General features: G+C 34.4%; 1 protein-coding gene across 2 annotated transcripts in view; it reads left to right on the top strand.

The window, feature by feature from the left end:
* The first annotated feature begins 9459 nt into the window (after window positions 1-9459).
* LOC148613885 (sphingomyelin synthase-related protein 1-like) overlaps window positions 9460-21208 on the top strand; it is a 30055-nt gene continuing 18306 nt past the window's right edge. The window contains exon 1 of one of the 2 annotated variants that reach the window (XM_088587543.1): window positions 9460-9614. The gene's annotated coding sequence lies outside the window, so the exon portion shown is untranslated. Of the gene's footprint in view, window positions 9615-15450; window positions 15592-21208 lie in introns of those variants that run through there. The other variant, XM_088587542.1, reaches the window with a different exon arrangement.

Raw genomic sequence — 21208 nt, 5'->3', positions numbered from 1 at the left:
TGTCTTTTTAATCATCGTTGTCCATGATTATTATAATGCTTTAGGGAGGTTGACCTAGGGTAAGGGAAATAACTCTTGAAATCAGTGATATGTTTGTATCATATTCAATTTCACCAAAGCCTTGAAACAGAATAAAATCAATCCGTGTTACTTACATGAGATTGATGTCAAATGCTGAATACAAATGTTCCAAAGATTTGTAAGAGTTGTGTCCCTTACCCTAGGTCCACCTCCTTAATGCCACAATGTCAAAGTTTTATTCCCTTAAGATTCAGCTATCTGAACGAACACTTTAATATTTCATGTTTATTGGTGTTGGTATGTAGCTGTATCATGGTATAAAATATCTCAATTCATTTAAATTTAAAGAAATTACTTTTTTTTTCAAGAAAATTAATGCTAACCTGCACTGCATTATACGTTTAGGAACAAAACTATATGAATTTCAGACTGCAAATCTGTTTTTAGACAGCTGTAGATTTATTCTAAAGTATGCTTTTTACATTTTTGTTGTTAACGTTATATAGAAGTTATAAACAGTTGTTCCTAAGTTTGACTTGTGCCTGTGTGTTATATACATATAAAGGTGCATTTAGCAATGTTTCAGTTTTTAATTTAATGTATTGTTAAAACTATGAATAAAAACATTTCATTAAGGAATGTCCTAGATATTGACTTTAGCTGAACCTTAACAATTATTCAAAGCGTCATTTTATCGAGTTGATCAGTTTTTGTTCTTGATAAGATTTTTGTTCAATTATTTATTGTTTATTATTATCACTGCTTTTTCATTTTAATTTTAGGTATTAAGGGCGGTAGGATTAACCCCTAAAAAACTAAACTGAAATTAAAACAAGCATTATTTCGGAATTATTTAAGTCAATTTTAAATAACGATCGAAAAATTCACAAGGTACTTCAAATCATACTCAAGACCCGGGCATATCTATTTCTTATTGTGAAGTGAATTTATTCTGTGTTTTTAAGCTATTTGAACATTTGTCTTTTTTGTTTGAAATGAGCATTCACATGTTAACCAATCAAAGAGATGTGTGAAAATGCCTTTAAGACTAAATCTTAATCTAAATATTAACATTCAACCTTTTGTTCAAAGTCAATTTCGCCCCGAATAGCAATTCCTCATTACCCCTGTGGCAAAAAAAAACTTGAATAAACTACAATGTATTGTGGCATAACGAGTTGTTTTAAAATATTTATTTCATTGATTTATATTTTGTCACAAGCGAGATATATATATATATATTTTAATCCTTACTTGACAAAACTTTGACGGATTAAATTTTCCTTATACCACGAATGTGAATACAACTCTCCAACAACCATAAATGGCTCTGATATATTTATTAACCATCCAAAGCAAATCATGCCCTGACATGATACGTTTGTGGTTTTTGTTTAACTGTGAAGTTGTTGCACCCTGTTTAATATAGCTAATATTACACTTCAAGTACCAGTCATTGTAAGAAACAATCACATAAAACCCCAACTCTCTGATAGTTCGATATCACGGGTACCTTTTGTACCACCAGAACTAAGATATAAAGGCCAGATACTTAGCTGCGGACATGCGAGATGATTTACCAAACTATGTCTGAGAAGAAAACTGTTATTAATACAGGAAATTTTCTAGCAAAACCGCATCACCAGCCATGATATATGACAGAATACAAAACAAATTCACCTCCCATGCAGATTCGAAAACGAACGTGGACCTGACTACGGCATACCCTCAGTAACAATTACGAAACAGTCCTTTTGATGGAATCCGCAGGTATTAAGACAACACCGAAACTCCTCGAGAAGAGGTGTCTTATGACATAATTCGTAGTGCCCAGAACAGAATCGAATTGAAGATGACTATTAGTGGCCTATGATCTCAGTAATAGAAGACAGGCTTAAGTAAGCAAGTATAAATACTAAATGGCAGTCAACGTTCATGTGGAGGACAATTAAGAATTAAAGTGAACCATTGATTTTTAAATACTTGTTTCTGCATAGTTTTATAATGTTGTCTGATCATCACAAACTCTTATACTTACAGCTTCTTTGTAAATTTTTTTTCCAACATCCGGATTGAGTCATGGATATTCCATAAGAAAATAGGATTCAGCGTCAGATTTGGGTCATGTCCGGAGTATTCTTGAAATGCTCTATTTTGAAATAGGTTTGTGGAATTCCGATGAATAAAAATAAAATAAATCCCAGCTAAGTATTTCCTGATTAGAACATATTTGAGTTTTCTAAGAATTGGTATTGCTTTGTAAGCAGGTTGCATAATGTTTTTTTAAACGCGGACTGAAAACGTCCCGTTCGAGTCAAAAGTAATACCTAAATGTTTATGTGCCGACACAAATTAAATGGGTTGGTTTTGAAAAAAATAAAGCAATGTTCCCCGTAAGGTTACGTTTGGCAATAATTAAATTCATTAACCATCTCTGGGACGGCGGACAGAGTAAAGGAGAGAAAGGGGCGGACAAAGGAGAGAAGGGGCGACAAAAAGGAGAAGAAAGACAGAGAAGGGAGAGTAAGATGTATATTAAAAAAAAATAAAAGTGACCCAGAAGGCATTAATTTTAAAAAGCTTCAGAAAAGTGTTAATAAATGTCATAGTAACAAAATCCGCCTCCTAAATACTCCGACTGGGCGTTGTAGAGGTGACAAAGCTGTATCAAGTATATATACACCATTCTCACTGAGTTTTTTGTTAAGAATAAAATGCTTCCTTGACAAGATGAGTTCATTCTAGTATAATATTTACTAACTTGTGTTTTTATGAATGGTCCCAAAGGCAATCTACCCACTTCAAATTTTGAAGCAATATTGCTTGCATTCTTTTTACACCTAAAACACATTTACAAAATTTAAATGTACATGTGTTACGCACATTTTCGAAGGTGAATCTGTCAGCTAATTTTCATTTCAAATTATGAAAGAGTATCACATTAGCCTTTTTACAAAATATTTAAGAAATTATGCTGACAAGTATTTTTAATTAATTCCAAAACTGAAAGTTCCCTTTATAATCCATGTAAAATCTTGTACAAAAATGGCCAAAAATTAAGGCTATTTTTTCTTGAAATACAGTTCAGGGACCTATAGTTGACATAAGTCACCGCACTTAATTTCAAGATAAACGAGCCTTAATTATCTTCATCAAATATCATCTTTAAATAGACAAGAGTTTAATACATATGTGAATGTGAGTAGTCTTGTTCATCTTCACCACACTGACACATTGAAGATATAACGAGAATAGGAATGGTATAGAGACAACAACCCCACCGGGATGAAAATGTCAATATAGCTGCATTCAGTTTTCTATATTATAAATGTCGATTAAGTCTATTGAGTCTGAAGATGGTGACTTGTTAAGAACTTGTCAGCTGATGGTGGTTGAGTTATTAAATATAGATTTTATAATCGTCTTCATTTCAGCTATGTGACCTGGGTCATTTGGCTCTTGTTTTGCTTCTATCTTTGCTAGTCTGTCTGTTCCCTTATTGCCATAATTTCCAAAAAGGGATTTGATCCATTACACTACTTTTCATATGCTTTTGATGTTGACTGGAGCATGCTTTAGCATGAGAAGTTTGTTGTTTGCTAATGCTTGTAAAACTAATAGGGCATCAGTGAAAAAAAAAAAACTGATTCTATTCCATTGTTCATCTCGATTTAAATCACCCTGTATTCTGCTGGCTGTACCGGCATATTCTTCTGAGCACCATACAACAAGATCGTCTGCATAAAAATTTGACTGGACACCTTTGGGTAGTACTGTGACTAAATCATTCATATATAGTATGAACAGTGTTGATGGTAGCACTCCTCCTTTTGGAACACCTAGCTTGAATAGTACTTTTCCCCGTTTGTGCCATCTACCGTAACAGTTGAACGGTTACTCATGCACTTCTATTGTAAAGATAGGGTGCTGTCTACTTATACATCATACCACTGACTTTACTTCTGAGTAGTTAGACAAATAAACCACCTTCCCAAACTTTATCAAATGCTTTTTGCAGGTAAATAAATGTCTTAAGGACTAATTTCTTAATTGAAATGCATCTTCAATAATTTGAGATCGGTAGTTTGTTTGATCTTCATTACTTCTGTAATGCCTAATCCATCTTGCTTTTTTATCATCAGAAAAGATCCCTTTTATAAAGAGCAGAACACTTTTGTTCTTTTGGAATGTTCATACTGACGTTTATAATAATGCAAACAAACAGCTTAACAGTCATTGAAAGAATTACTAATAGGATAATTAATTGGACAAAGTGAATTATTACAACCAAAACATCACGAGTGCCGAGAACGCCTAGATTTCAAGAGTGTGCGGAACTAGTTCCGCGCACGAGTTAAATCCTCAAGCGTTCTTGGCACGAGTGATCATATTTTGGTTATTTATATATAGATTTTATATATAATTTATCGATATTTTCAATATGAATTTTAAATTGTGTGATTGGCGGATTAATATCAAAGTTGTGACATTTTGGCGGGAGAAAGACCGAGAGCGAAATTACCGAATTTATTTCACAGTGTGAATTATCGAAATTTATTACACTGAGAACATTCTATAAACACTGTTATCATATAAAAATGAGGTTTCTTCAGATGTAAGAAACAACACTCTCACGAAATGACAATATTTGGACGAGCTAAAAAACTTAAACCTCTTCAGATGTAAGAAACAACACTTTTATCTCGTGATTGATGGCAAAATATGGACGAGCTGAAAACCACCACATTGAACAATTTGGATTAAATTAAGCTTTTTCATGTTAGAATAGTAAGAAAGGGTTAGAGACAAAAAAAGAGGGAGAAAAGGGGCGAGAGAAAGGAGAAATGGAGCGGAAGAAAGGTACACCTGTCCACCCCTCATCTCTCCGACATCGCTGTTATATTTTCTATAGGTAATTTGTGAATGTACATTAAGACGGAAATAAAATACATTGAGGTACCATCTGTTGATAGGACGACTACGTGCAAGTGATTTGGAAAATACTAAAAAATGTTGGGAGCCTATAAATATACGACATCTCGTTTTATAGTCTTTATAGTCGAGTTCACCTTTAGTTTGTCACGTGACTTAAAAAATGGCAAGCAATAGCAATTGTTGTCTGACAACGATTACCACTTAGCTTAGTATTAGCATAAAAGGTAAGTCTTATTATATCATTCATTTTAATATGTTTACTCTTTCATACGAATGTATAGTAAGTGACACGTTTAGCCTTAATCTCTGAGAGAAAGAAAATAATCGGGTCACTCAAATTCACAAAGGATGTAAACAAGCATTACGAGAAACATCACAACGTGATGAAAAGTAAACGCTGGAATAAAATGTGTAGAAATTAATAAGAGCAGAAATATCATCTTTGTTCTTGGTGAGAATTCTGCCTGCTTCTTCTTTTTTCAATGCAAAAATCCTGCCATTGGATGTCCAAGGTAAATTGATGACATTGTTACGGCGGTCATTTTACACTTTTCCTGGTCCTGGTAAGTTCATCTGTAGTGGAGGTTTTTCCAGAATTGTCTTTAGATCTTTTTTTCTTCTTCATTTTTTGACATGCTAAGTGCATTTTTTATTTTCCTATTCCTGAAGCGGCATATATGTTGACTTGTGACCTTTTATACTTTCATACTCAGCACGTATTGCTGAAACTTGAGACTTGAGTGTCTCATTACTCCGTAATTTCTGTTTGGAGAACTGTATGTTCTTCACTCATGATTCTATTATCATGTATGTATTTAGCAGTGGCTTTTAATAAACAATGTATCCAAAGGTCTCGTCCTTGGAATATACAACATCACACTGAATCACCTATTAAATTTTTAATGTGGTAATTTTTCAATTTTTCTGTTCTGGCTGTTCACAACTCATTCAAATTCAAATTCAGATTTTTATCATTCAAATCATGGTCCCTCAGTGGGCATTTACATTCAACATTGATATCCATTAGATCACATGATAAGACATTACACAATACATGTAATACTCTATAAAGACGTAACATGTGATAGGGTATTCATATACATGAACATGTATCTTTTGTATAGTTGTAGTTCATTCGAGATGAGATGGCTTACAATTAAGAAAATTAGGTGTTATAAGTTGACGGAACGAAGTTGGAAGTTTTTCCAACATTGAATTTGTCCAGTGACAAGGGGCAGAATTCTACCTTTCTTGGATAGCCATAATTGTTTTCTTTTTTTTTTCCATTTCTTGTTTAATCAAGGGACTTTATGGAGAGTATTGTCGGTCCACAATGGACACAAACGGGCGGTTCTCAAGGATATAAATAATTCATTAGAATCATTGGACTCCTTCTCATGTCCTAAAAGACTCATTCGTTCATAATAGAGCAAAACATTTGGAAATAGTAACAGTCAACATAGGTAGTTAAAGGTATGTGAGATTGTTGGTCCACAGTGGGCACCAAGGGACGTTGTTCTAGGATATACATAATTCGTTAGAATCATTGCATTCCTCTTCGTGTCCAGCGTATACCAACATGACACGTCGTAATTAAGGTATGTCAATTTATGTCTACCTATTGGGTGATTGTATTGTCTGTACGCAGAGGACGTCAAGGGACAGTTTTTAAAGGTATGCATGTTAAGGAGAACTTACGTGTAGTTGGGCAGACAAAAAATACCTCATAACCACCCATTGAAAACTCATAAAATTAGTGTATTTAAATTTGAAAAGATTCAATAGTTATCATATTTTGCAATAAATTCCCTCAATATTTTTAGTATTCCTGCATTTTCACACGACATCAACCAAACAAATATTTTGATTAGCAAAGTTGGAGCACTGATCTGTAATGAGAATTTATAAAAAAAAGTTACCGATTGAAAGGAGAGGGGCTGAAGTTTTTGCTACAGCTTCAGTCATCAGAATAACTGATTTTAGTTCAGATAAAAGTTCATTCTTAATTTGTAGAACAACTGTTTTTCGTGGATTCTGACAAGTGCACGGGTATCAATTTTCGTAGTTTCAAAGTAATATGTAGTGTAAAGAATCAATTAATTATGCGACGGAAGTTATGCTTTTCTGTTCACTGCAAGAATTACGAAAATAACAACACCGCGAAATTAATACGTTTAAAGTAATTGAATATGTGCTGTGTCGACTCATCGTCTGTCCGTCCATCTCATGTAATGTTCTAGTTAAGGTAAAGACGCCCTTTTAAGGTCACCTGGCCAAAGGCTATGTGAGATATTGTCCTCATTTCACACCATGAAAAATGATTTGTTCAACGTATCATAGATTTCCTTTCCTCTTTCGTCTACCCCGTACTTGGCTTTTTTTAATGAGCAAATCTGCGGGTGTTTCTAGAAAGGCAGAGCACGCTTACCCTACCGGTGAACCTGGTACATGCTCTCAGTTGTTAGCGGAGTCTGAGTTGCTCATTTGCTTTTGTTACTTTGTATTATTTTAGTTACTTTTTGTTCTTGTGTTTGCCTGTTTTCCATGTCTGGTCTTTGTTCCAGGATTACATTCTTTTGATTTCCGCTAGAATCTTGGGTCCCTTGATTACTCCCTTCAACGCGTCCGTCGCCGTTAAAATTTGCAAGAACTCTTCATCTCTGAAGCTACTTGACCAATAAGAACTAAACATGGTATGGATGTACCTAATGGTATTCTGCATACAACTGATGTGGAGATGTTTGATCCCTTGAGAAACATGGCTGTCGTTACTTAAAATAGAACATAAGGGTCAGACAGACGTAAGTCGCATATATCTCCAAAACCATTAAGATTAGCAGAACTTGACAGGGAAAAGTCTTCAGAATGGTAAGATCTATGTATGGTAAAATTTTCGTGTAAGTTTGTTAAGCTATGTTTGAGCCATTGTCATTTTTCGACGTTTTTGGCATTAACGCTAATACTTTCAAAGGTAAAAAAAATCATCTCCTCAGAAACTACTTGACCAATTTGAACTAAACTTGTTCTGAATGTCCCTTAAGGTATTCTGCATAGAGCTGATGTGAAGAATTTTTATCAGTCGAAAAGCATGGCTGCTGTTACTAAAGTAGAACGCAAAGGTCAGACAGAAATTTTTGCATATACCACCAAAACCATTAGGTTTAGCAGGATTCTGACATGGGTAAAAGTCTACAGAATGATGAGCTCTATCTGTTGCTAAATTTTCGTGTAAATTTGTTCAGTAATGTTAGAGTATTGCCCTTTTTCGATGTTTTTGGCTATTTTTAACGTTATAATTTTCAAAAAAATCTTCTCCTCTGAGACTCCTTGAACAATTTGAACTAAAATTGTTATGAATGTTTTTTAAGGTATTTTACATAGAACTGATCTGCATATTTTTTATTCGTCTAACACATAGCTGTCGTTACTGAAAAAAAAAAAAACTGGGGTCAGTCAGACAGTCAGAAGCTTTTTTCATATATCTCCAAAACCGTTCACTTAAGCCAAATTCTGACATGGGTAAATGTGTTCAGCATGATGAGGTCTATCGCAGGACAAATTTTCGTTTTAATGTTTTCAGCGTTTTTGGAATAATTGGCTCTTTTCGACGTTTTTTCCCATATTTTTAATGTTTTTTTCTTTCAAAAATCTCCTCTGAAACTACTTGACCTATTAGAACCAAACTTAGTATGAATATTCCTTAGGGTATTCTGCAGAGAACCAAAGTGGGGATTTTTGATCCGTCGAGAATCATGGCCGCCGTTACTAAAAATAGAACAAAGGGATCAGTCAGAAGTTTTTCACACATATCTCGAAAACCATTAGGTTTAGACAAATTCTTTCCGAAAGGATTCTTATTGTACGGTCTACAAAAGTCTGCATTGGATCAAAGTTGTCGGACGACTCCTTGTTAGAGTTATTGCCATTGAAAGGTGAAAATGCCTTTTTTACAGTTTTCAGTCAATATTTTGAAAACTATAATGGGAAAAAACTTACATTTGCTAATATGATCCATATAAGGCCTACGTAAGTCTGCAGGAGGATCAAAGATGTCGGACGACTCATTGTAAGAGTAGTTGTCCTTGAAAGGCAAAAAAATGATGGTTTTTTTCAGCAGTTCTCAGACAATATCTTGAAAACTTTGATATAAACTTTCACATGATTAAATGATCATGAAAAGTCCTACCAAAGTCTTCTTTGAGCCAAAATTGTCGGACAACTACTTGTTAGAGTTATTGCCCTTGAAAGGCAAAAAAAATATCCAGTTGAGCGATTCAGGCTCGTGGGAGCCTCTTGTTTATTTTACATGCGGAGTCCCTAAATCCTTAAGTTTCAATATTCTTTACTGTTTTATGTCTTTGACAAACTATATGACTAATAAGGGTGGTTGGACCCTCACACCCCTATGTTCTATAATATCTGAGGCTAAAGACCATATTATGTTTGACTGATAAGTCAATGGGTCAACCGTCTATAACGTAACCGCATCATACAGTGTACATCAGTAAACACGCGATAACTCAAGATTAAGATTACATTACTATAATACAGGAGAGGCTTGACTCTGGTGACTAAAGTATTTTGGGTTTCGTTTAGACAATTTTCAAATTCCGTATTTGTGGATTACGTATCAAATCAACAGGGATATTTCAAATAAGGTAATTTATTCTATTTTCACTGAAATGTCGCAGGCAATGTAGTTTTAGTCAACTTTCAACAATTGAATGAATACCACGCCACAGATTAAGGTCAATTTATCGAATTTGAAATTCGGTGAGACACGTATTATCAGTTTGTATTAATGAATTTCAAATCAGACAAAGTGATGGGTCACTATTTATCGAATTAAATCCATTTCTTAGCTATTTTAATTTAATCTTCTGCCACTGGTAGTTCCAATATCCGGAACCCCCTTTACGGAAAACTTTTGATATTATGTAAAATTTGGGCAAAAATGAGTCAATCATATTTCTGGATTCGCACCTGACAGCGGTTCTTTAGACATGTTCTTTAGATATTTTTCGCCCCGTGCAGGTCCGGGTGTTAAAAGAATAGGCCTGCAGGAGCGCTAAGCTTGCCGTAAAAGGCGACTAAATGGTGCTCAGACACATAGGCAGGGGCTACGCGCTCTGCTCACAGAGCAACTGGGATGTGTGCCCCAGGTGTTGGAATGGGCTACCCCTGGCGTGTTACATGCTGGGGTTATCAGGCTAACATACGGAAAACCTGACCGCAAACCATAGTGGTGTACCATGTTGGGAAAGATGTCACGTTCCTCGCACGTTAAAGAACCCTGCTGTGGTATTCGATAGGAGTAAGAACCTTTGCGCTCCGCCACAGGAGGCTAAATTGCCCGACTCTACCCATCCCCTTTTTCTAGTGGCAATCAAAATTCGTCAAAAAATCCTATCATCCATGTGTCTCATCACTTGTTTCATTTCATCATCATTCATGTTCATTTTATCATCCATTTCATGTTCATCGCCTGAATATAGCTGAAATATTGCTGCTCGGGCGTTAAACCCCAACAATCAATCAGTCATAGATATTTTTCAAAACATACTACAGTAGAAGACTTTTTTCGTATTTTATACTCTATAAGCAGAGTTTCTAAATTGCCTATTATTCGCATTGGTGGGTCCAGAAATTTGAAAAAGGTGGTTTCCAGGCAAATTATTTGCTCATTTTTTTGCACGAAACGTACAAAGTTTCCTTAATAAAGGGGATCTGACTCCCGGAACTCCATAAATCCGCCATTGATTCGGGTATTTTTTCAAAAGCTACTGTGGAAGATGGTTCTGAAAGCAGAGCTAAAGTGCATATATATCTCAAGATAAGCTAGTTGGTATATATTTCATATTTAAGGATTCTAGAATAAAATTGAAATGGAAAAATGGAACCAAAAGTCATTTAGGAAACAGTCAAGAATGAGCAATTTCCGACTTGCGTTTTCTTTTGGCGGGAAATGACCTGATTACAAAGTTATATTTATATAGGTGATAAACGTCATAAAAAGTCAAGATATAAACTCACTATTCTTACATTTTACCCAGCAGATATCTTTATCTTTATTATCAGAACCTTAAATGGTATATTATTTGCATACCTTCTCGATCAAAGATCACTATAATTTGTTGAGATTTCTTTAAAGGTAATTGTCCCTATCAGGTACATAAACAAGAAATACCCGTAGGACAAATTAAATATGACTTATCCGACTCCGTCTTTGGGTTTCCGATCGACGTTGGAATAGATTAATTATTGGAAACTTCTGTAGGTCTACCTCGTGACCTTTTAATTGTATAAATTTTAAAGAGTGATATTTAATCGGAAAGACAAACTGATGTTACAACTGCAGTTTTACAGGTAGCACATCCACTTTAAATAAATGAAAGTAATTAATCAATTAACAAATAGTTGCAGTTTTGTCAAGTCTTCGATAAAAATAAATTATTTATCAGGAATGACTCTTCTTCTAGGTGTAGGTGTATCCGCCGTCTTGGAAAAATCAGTTACAACATCTTTGAAGCTGTGTACACTGCTATAGTTGGTAAAACGGTAGATTGTATTGTTGATCATCCTTGTGAAATCAAAGCTTTCCTCGACGCAAATCACAAATTATGACAAGGAGCTTTTGAGAGTTATTGCCCTTGATAAGTTTCAGGTTATTTTTTTTTCTGAAAAACATTTTTGATAGGTAATTTACTAGGACCGAAATTGTGCAAAACGAATCCAACAGTTTAATGTCATTTTGTATATCCGAATTTTATTATTCTTTAATGTGTAGAAATTCGTCTGAAAATTCATTGAACTGACACTTTAGAAATACTACAATGCGATCTATTTAAGCTTCAGAAATAGCGAAATGCAGGCTAGACGAAATGTTGTTATTTATTCTGAACTATTTAGACAAAAAAGCTACTTCCGGTTGGAATGGTCTTGTTAAAACCTACAATCTACGCCGAACCCGGAACTTTTCTTCGGATAATGTCCTTCTCCTACATATTACTGTTGAAAAAAAAAGAACTAACTTGGGAAAATGGTAAATGGCATGAAGTCTAATTTATTGAAAAGGGATCCTAATATTTTATATGTAAATATACGACCTCCCTTTATATAGACAGAATTACATATAATGGTCTGAAAAATTCCTAACGATGTTTGCGAAGGAGGCGTTTGGTCGTTCGATCCGCTGGACCTGAACTCTTACCGCTGTGACTTATATGACAGCGCCGCCTGTGCCAAATGCAGCGCCTTGGACCACCCATGTTAAAATTACACAAAGTTCATGTTAATACGGATCATTTCCATAAAATACTACTAAAATACGGTTTGACTGAAAGTAGCATAAACTGGCCTGAAAATATTAAACGTTTACAGAGAATGATTTTTAAAAATATTATCACTACTACCGGTCACGTTCCATATGGAGCATGTAAAATATCTGTTCTGCCTAAAACCTGTATTACTGTAGAGAAAAACCAGAACATGTGTAGGTATACCGATATGTCCAGGATATGGCCAGATAATCACCCGAACTGCGATAGACAACAGATGATGATAACTTGACTGATAGTGACTCACTTATAGTCTATACTTGTTCAAGAAAGCTAGGTTATGTTTGGTCTGTTTATGATTATGGTGCATCGTGACCTAAATAGATTTCTGTTTTAAAAGTGCTTTACACGCTATAACAACAATAATTTGCTACTGCAAGTTTGACTCGAACTAAGCTACTTACATGTGGATTATTACACGTACTCTCATTTTATTATGGTAAAATAAATGCATGACATAATACACATTCTAGTGGCAAGATAATTACATGTAGAATAGTTTTCAGTTATAAAAAAAGGATCTACTGTCGTGATCAGGCTTGTATGTATTACAGATTCATACTTTTTAGTGTGTGGTTTGACATGCACAATGGCGGATCCAGGATTTCATGGAAAAATGGGGGGCGGTGGAGAGCGTACGCCCATTACGCCCTCACCTGGACCCGCCTCTAATGCATCAGCAATATACATGTAATAAGGGGACTGTAGCTATGTACTAGATGGTTACTTTAAGATTACTTTTCTCAACCTACTAACCTTCCTCCCAAGCCACATCCTCCCAAGTCAGGGTTTTGAGTTCACCCTCGCTCCCTCAAACGTTTGAGGGAGCGAGGGTGAACTCAAAACCCTGACTTGGGAGAACGCCCAAGCCAGGGTTTTGAGTACACCTTCGCTCCCTCAAGCGAAGGGAGCGAAGGTGGACTGAAGTCCCTGACTTAGGGGAGATGTTTACTAACAAGAATCAACACAAATATACTATGTTGTGCATACTACTTGTTCAAGAAACCAATCGTACTGACCCAGACGTGGATTCTCACATACTGGTAACATAAATGTCGACTGTGTAACTCCTGCTTTATAAATAATAATAAAAAAAGATACATGACTTATCTTTTTTATCAAAATAAATTTTATATTAAGAGGTTTAATGTAGCTTCTCAGAGTGGTAATATCTGGTTAGTAGATAATTGTATATGTATATGTTACATTTAAAAAGCCAGTGTATCATAAACCTCAAAAGTCTGGTTGGTAAAAGTTGCATGTCCTAAAAATATTTGTGTATTGGCATCTTATAATAATTGTGATACATATGCTTGCATAATATGTAATTAATGCATTTTTTTTAAGTTTCACATCTGCACTAAAAAATTTCTGCGCTTAAAAAGGACACTATCTGCACTTTTAAATAAACAACATTTATATATGGAATTTTTTTTTAAAAATAAAAATGGATATAATGATTCATCTTTTAAGAAATTAAACAATTATGATAATAATTATTTAAGAAATTAAACAATTATGATAATAATTACAGAGATGATATCAAATGGTTGAAGGAATGAAGGAATAAGTGACAATTTCGTCGAAGAAACTTTACACGTCTTTTATTTTAAATTTTGCAGATTAATAGCCTGACTTTGGGTCATTTCATAGGGGCTTGGCCCACTATATACAGCTTTATTTGAATATATATATTGTCGCGCTGAATATTTGGTAGTGGGAGCAAGCCCCTGTACGTGGTCATTTGGTCACACTTGTTCTCACTTGGGGTAAACATTGCATGTAGAAAAAGAAATGTATTACTTTCAACTAATCATGGAGAGCAGGGGCAGTAGGTTAAGTAAGTAACCTGGCGAATGGAAAGGAGATAATTATTGTACAGACATATTTATATCATCAAAACATACAAAAATGCGGAAACGTTATTTATTTCCCACGGAAACCAAATGCGCCGGTAAAATTGGATGAAAAGAATGAATTTTGTTATTATAAATAAGAAAATTGTTAAGATAAGTGCTATTCTCTGTAAGAATCAGGCAGTATAGGTGAATCATGATGGAAAAACACACTAATCTTTCCATAAAATCTTATTCAAAATGTTATTGGAAATGCAGAAATGGCATTTATTTTTTAAGTCTATTATCGCGGTATAAGCTAAATGAAATGAGTTGCAGTTTCTCATCAAAGGGAGGGAACTCATTTTCACCACTCATTCTACTTTAACTTAGAACTTGCTTTTCTGCATTCTCTGACATTTCTAAGACGAACAAACTGTCAATTCGTCTTCATTAGACCATAACCTATCTACCCACATTGTAATTTTTTGGTGATTTTCTGAGCATTTTTTTTTCGATTTTACATGATTCTTACAGATTACAGTACTTAATTTCTAATATTTTTTATTTCCTTTCAAAGGAACAAAGAAAAGAAATAAAATTACGAATATGTGTGTGAATTACATAATAATGTAGTTCTTGTCAGAAAGTTCAGCTGTTGAAGGACCGACACCTGATGGTTAATATACAAATAAAAAAGAGGACGGTTGCAGGCTCAGAGGAAATTCGGACTAATGGTTAAAATGTCCTTTAAAGAAATTTTAACACATCCTGAAAGTATTCTTTACAATTTTTTTAAAAACTGAAATAATAAATTTCACCATTTTCTAGTGCAGGATAAGATGGTAACAGTAAATTTATTTGCGCTGAACGAACTTCATTGTAAGTATTGGCAAGCTGAATTGAATTAAAGTTAATGAAATCCTTCCAAAGACCGCCACGTTCGTTTTTAACGATATTAAAAAATTCCGCATCGGCCGCAAACATTGTGTGTTAATGTATGGCCCTGGACAGTTCGTTGGGAATATAATATAAATTCCTTTCACTTTTCGCAAGAAATAATCAACTCTTGATATAAAAACTAAATTAAAAGAACTGATTTCTTTACTGGAAGTCAGAAAAGAAGAAAGTAAATTAAAAGATAATTGTCTAATTAATTTAAAATGAGTTACCTGTCTTTTTCCACGCGAATTGCTGTATATTTAAATGTCATTAATCAGATTAATTTTTAAAAAAGTTATAATCCAATATTTATTACATGTGTAATAAATTGAAGTTACACGTGTAAAGGACACAAGTCGATTAAATATTAAAGTACACACTAATCAGATTCGCAAATCATACCTGTTCGAACAATATGGCTATTTAAACGTTGAGGCGGTAACCGACGGTTGTCAATCAATACAACGCTAACCGACTTCCTGTTCATTTCGAAACCGGGTACCTGTAGCAACAACTCACAGGTAAGCAAGTTTTCAATTAAAATCTTATATTTTACTTGTTTTAATTACAAATAACTACATTTTGGTTCAGATAAACACTAGAAATGTCCGTGTTATGTTTTATATGACGAAAACGCTAAATCCACATGCTTGATCAGTCCTATACATTATTTAGCTGTTTCCATCCCAAAACAAACTGTGTTTTCCAATACCCGATGCGGCGTTAAGATTGATTTTCTAGTGGTGATGAGATCTTTCAGTTGGATCGATGTAACCAGTTAATGAACGACCTTTTGTGATATTATTTTTTTTATAAATGGACTTCAAAAGAATGAATTCAATTATTTTAGTAAGATTATTAACTTACCAAACGAAAGAAAATCATGACGTTGGCATATATAAACGAATAATTTTATTTGAACGGACCTAGCCCTTCCTTGATTTAATGACGAAAATGCTAATAGAATACACGTCTAGAGAAATTAGGGACTCTTTCAAGAAGAGCTTCGCTTGTTCGAATGCATTGATTGGCCTTTAACAGCAGATCATGATTTTTTTCAAATAATCTTTAGAAAGAGAATTATAAAAGACTGTATTTAGGTCAATTAAATTCGAACTTGATATAGATGATACCATGTGTAAAATTTGAAAGAAATAACGAATACCAGCTTGTTAGCATTGCTTTTAAAAAATCACGAGATAAAATTTTAATTCCAATGCCATCACGAATCAACGTTTATATTCTGGTACAATGACTTTGAAAAGAATCGATGCGTAAACACGGTTTTATAGAACAGATTCGGGTCAACGTTGTTTTAACAACCATGTTGAATATTTAAGGCGCTTTTGAGTTTAAAAAAGGACGTTCCGGGTCGTTGACTCCAGAACAATGACAATTGAGAGGCTTTCCGTGTACAAGACTTAAGTATTATTTACATTTTCAATTATTTTTAGTTTAAATCGTTTTTTGGTTAGTGTGTTTATATACACATGTTTTGCTATAGAAACGAAAGCGATTCAATATTTTTATTGGTCCCTTCTTCGTACTTCAAATCTTAATTTATGACCATTATAGAGGTCAATTTATACAAGAGCAAATTTAAAGGATTTGTAGCAGTCAATTGTTTTATTTTCCACTTCCCCGTAATATAGTTCCCCATTGCTTGCTATTGACTCACTATACATTGGGCGGGGTTCGCGTAGTGAAATACTTTATTTATCTTTAGTCACCAAGTAAATAGATGAAGTTATGAGTGTAAGACAAATTCACCAGCTCTCGTTTATAGAAACTTTCTCTCAATTTAAAGATTTATCATTTTGAAGTTACATTTCGTATTTCATGTTTGGCACGAATGACTGGTCTGACTTATTGCATATATACGTTCGCCTATTTTTTTTTTAATTACAACGCCCTTCCCGCATCTTCCCTGTGACTCGAGAGGTGTATTTCTCGTATGCCATCATTCAAATGGCATCTATAAATGGCATCCATTCCCCGAATTTCAATAACAATATTTGTGTAGATGTTCATACAATGCAGTGACTGAATGGAACAATTTATATGTCAATTGTACTTTTAATTAGATTGTACAATATGTTGGAGGTACCATGTCTCCCCTTTTCCAGGTTTCATGCTTATCTTTTTCCAGTTTAATGTCAGGGGCGTACCTAGGCCTGTTTAAGTTGTACGCAAAATTACGGCGAGGGGTCGGGGGGGGGGGTTCGCTCAAGGCCCCTAGTGAGTCCTGCAAGGCAAAGGCCTGAGGAAAACTCCTGAATTTTAACGATTTTGGAGCCAGTTTTTCCGAGCCTATGCTATGTTCATGGTATGCATATGTGATAAATAACCTTTGTTTCATCTTTAAAATGTGTGTTTTTATTTTTGTTACTTTTTCCGAAACTACGCAACTGCGTATTTGCGTATAGGCAGCTACGCCCCTGAATGTGCCACTTAATGCATAATGGAAATTTTCGTAATCGATTTCTCAGCTCTTTTTATTTGGAGGGAATGTTTAGATATTTTGTGTATTGCTTTTGAATGATGACTTGAACAGTTTCCCCCCTTTCTAGATTCCTCACTGCATGTCTTCTTTCTGTAACGTGTTACCTTGACAATGAATGAATTGATTTGGTAAATTCTTTGCACAACGTAAATGGTTAGCGTGCTGGACTTCGGTGACGAGGCAGATGGTGCCGTAAAGGAACGCGTTCGTATCTCATGAATGTATTAAAAAAAAGTACTGATGTCTTTTGTATATATTGAAGGTTTCTTCTGTCGAAAATCAAATACTAAATTATGACATCAAATTCACTATTTAGACAAAAACAACCTTTACGGCAGGTCAATAAAAATGTACATCTTTAGCTGTTTTAACCAAGAAATTACTACCAACAAACAAAAATACTGAAACCTATGAAAGTATCCAATGAAATTAACTTTTGATTAGCAAATGTTTGATTACGATGTATTTATATTTGGACGACTTTACCCATATTCCCGCCAACAGAAACAAAACAAAAAAATACAGCCAAATTTAAAAGATACTGACATTAAAGGAATAAACCTCTCAAGGTTCAAAGTCCACTTTGAAGAACGAAAAAAAAACATACTGACATGCATGTTAGATTTGATGTGAAAAGATTATCTTTGAGTCTACTTTTATCGATTAGTGCATGCAAACTTGTTAACCTTGCAATCTCGATATCTTAACCCTATCGGCAATCGTAAAGCGTTCCATATAAAATAAATTATGTTATATTTATAGGGATGATGGAATTGAAATACTAATAATATTATGATTATTGGGAAGGAGTGAATAACCAAAATATGATCACGAGTGCCGGAGAACGCCTAGATTTAACGAGTATGTGGAACTTGTTCTGCGCATGTTAAATCTTACTGCGTTTTTGGCATGGGTGATCATATTTTGTTTATTCACGACAACCAATTGATTATCCTATTTATTATATAGATTTCCTCCCTCCATTATTCGTTGCTTATTTCAACATAAATTTCAAAATTTGTGAACGGCGGATTGATATCAAAGTTGTGACGTTTTAGCGGGAGAAAGTCCGAGAGTAAAATTACTGAATATATTTCACAGTGAGAATTATCGAAATTTATTACACCGGGAACGTTCGATAAAACACTGCTATCTATATAATAAATGTATATATAGGGCAATGTCTTGCTTTTCAGAGAAATTAAGCCTGCCGAAATGTCTTTTTCCCACATATTTTGTATAATAAAGTGTTTGCACTAATATTCTATAACCAATCCAACAGTGGCGGAACAAGGCGGTTCTTATGGTCGGAACGTCAATTTTGTCGCGTGATTTGGCAAAAAGGAGCATGAAACACCTTTTTCTGTGATACCCTTTTCAAAATCTCTGAATCTGCCCCAGCAAGACACGTAAATTTAAACACTTATTTCAAATTGGCAAGATGATTTTTCTTACGAAAGAAAAAAAATTCCGTTTACTTATCTATCGATTTGTATTTTTAAGTTGGTGATGACTGCTCTAGAACACGTATTTTTTTGGAGAACTTTGGACTTCGTTTCTTTAAATCCCACCAATCCTGTAGCCGGTATTTACATACTTATGTACATTCTTTCAATAACAGGTAACCCCAACTTTGTCCCTGGTTTGACGAGTAGGGTCACGTTAGGCCCTTATTTTGTCGTTTTGCGTGAAAGGCTTAATTCATAATTTCTTTTCACCGACCCTTCTCCCTTCATAAACTTGTGTACATTACAAGCAATCATATTTTTCTAATCACAAACATTCCAGACCTTCCGATACGTCATTTTTGTAGATTACATATCTCGGTACTTAAGTAAAAAATGGGTCATGTTTACGATTTATTTCTCACTACGTCCTTTGATTGAGTCAGTAATAAACAGAACCCTGTCAAATATGCCACAAAATTTGGTCTGAAACATACTAAAATGTAACCTTCAGGGTATGAGGGTTATCAAAACGATCTGTGTGTCATTTTCTATAGAACGACCACCGACAGCTGTGTAAGTTTATAAATTGTCTGTTTAAACAGAGATTTTGTTGAGATTAAAAATTATTCGATATAAAGGTATACACTTCTTGTGTATTGATGTATTGATAGTTACCTAGCTTTGTCATCCTGTGCATGGCGTTATTTCATTTGAATAGGAAAAGAGAAAAAGGGGGTGCACGGGTCATTATTTGATGATTTTTCCATGAAAATATTGCTCTTTTTTTCAGAGTGGGTGGGGGATCCCCGGACCCTCTAGATCCGCCACTGGAATACAAAATATCAAATAAGAAGCTGAATATGGATTCATGGTAACTTCATTACGCTCGCGCATATTAAATGAGGGTAAAATGTATGAAAGATCCTGGATTTTTTAATATTTTCTTTGTTTTTCGTGACCTATTGATAGAATAATCTAGGAAAAAATATTTGATCTTTATACCCCATAAAATCAAACACATGTACCGTAATTACTTCCAATAAGGACAAAAGAAGATTTAAAGTGAAATTTAATGTATGCTAAGTTGGTCTCGATTGAAAGTGAAAAATGAGTTTGTATATTTTTTAAATACGTGTACTTAAAAATAAAAATGGATACTAAAATTTTTCATACATGTGGAAGTTGGATCCAACCTTTACAGTTTAAAGTAGTGAATCTACAATTTCTACATCATTGGTCATATAATTATCTCCTCTTCTTTGTTCACCTACCCATGTACTATATGTGACGCTCTGTGAGTTTGAAAAGTTAAAAAAAAACTGGACACGTTGAATACATATCCGATTACTAGAATGCGTTTTCTTTGTCACGAATATTTTCTGAAGTCACTTAAGTTTCTGTTTACATTTTTGCCTTACTACCTTGTATTCAAATTCTAATTTTGTTCGTTTTGTTCGTTTCGAATTCGTTTTGTCATGTGCCTGCTTCTGATCAACATGGACGAGATCAACTATTTGCTCAAAAATTGGACGAACATTCAGGCACAAATTCAATTGAAGCAGATCCGGCGTTTGCCCCCCAAAAATATTGATTTGTTCTTAACTACACCCTAAATTTTCGCGTCTTGCACCGCTTGAGGTTACGTACTCTTTTCATTCCCTTGAAGTTAAACCTATAATCTCTTCAAGGGCCGCCTTGCTGCATGTTAAAAGATGTCTAGTTTATGTATATTAATATCCCAACAGTATTCTGAAAGTATCAACCTGGAAAAATGTCCTGGTCGTGTACGAATTCATGAATATCCATATTCATGTGTGCACATGTAGATATACTTTGAGAAGAAACATGAATTTGTAGGGCTTACAACATGTACATTGTATATATTAATTGATTTTGCATTGATTAACACAAAAATAATGAATTCTTCTGTATGCCACCATTAAACTGTACGTAACCAACATTTAATCTACACAGGCGAACTGGATGTGTTTTTGTGTTTACATTATTAAAGTCATGGGAAATGTACTCGAAAGCACTTTCTAATAGCTACATTCCCCATATGATACATATAAAAAAAAAACGCCAGGTAAAACCCGACCTAATCCATATCTGTTTTGACGACTATAAAAGGAGCGAGTCTCGTATATTTTCTTACAGGATAATCCAACCATATGAATCTTGTTATAT

The sequence above is a fragment of the Perna viridis genome, chromosome 6, assembly GCF_037379345.1.
Source record: "Perna viridis isolate PV_CMFRI_1.1 ecotype Kerala chromosome 6, ASM3737934v1, whole genome shotgun sequence".
NCBI classification, from domain to species: Eukaryota; Metazoa; Mollusca; class Bivalvia; order Mytilida; family Mytilidae; genus Perna; species Perna viridis.
Note: the sequence above shows the minus strand (reverse complement) of the source record. Positions and strands in the feature narration are given on the sequence as shown.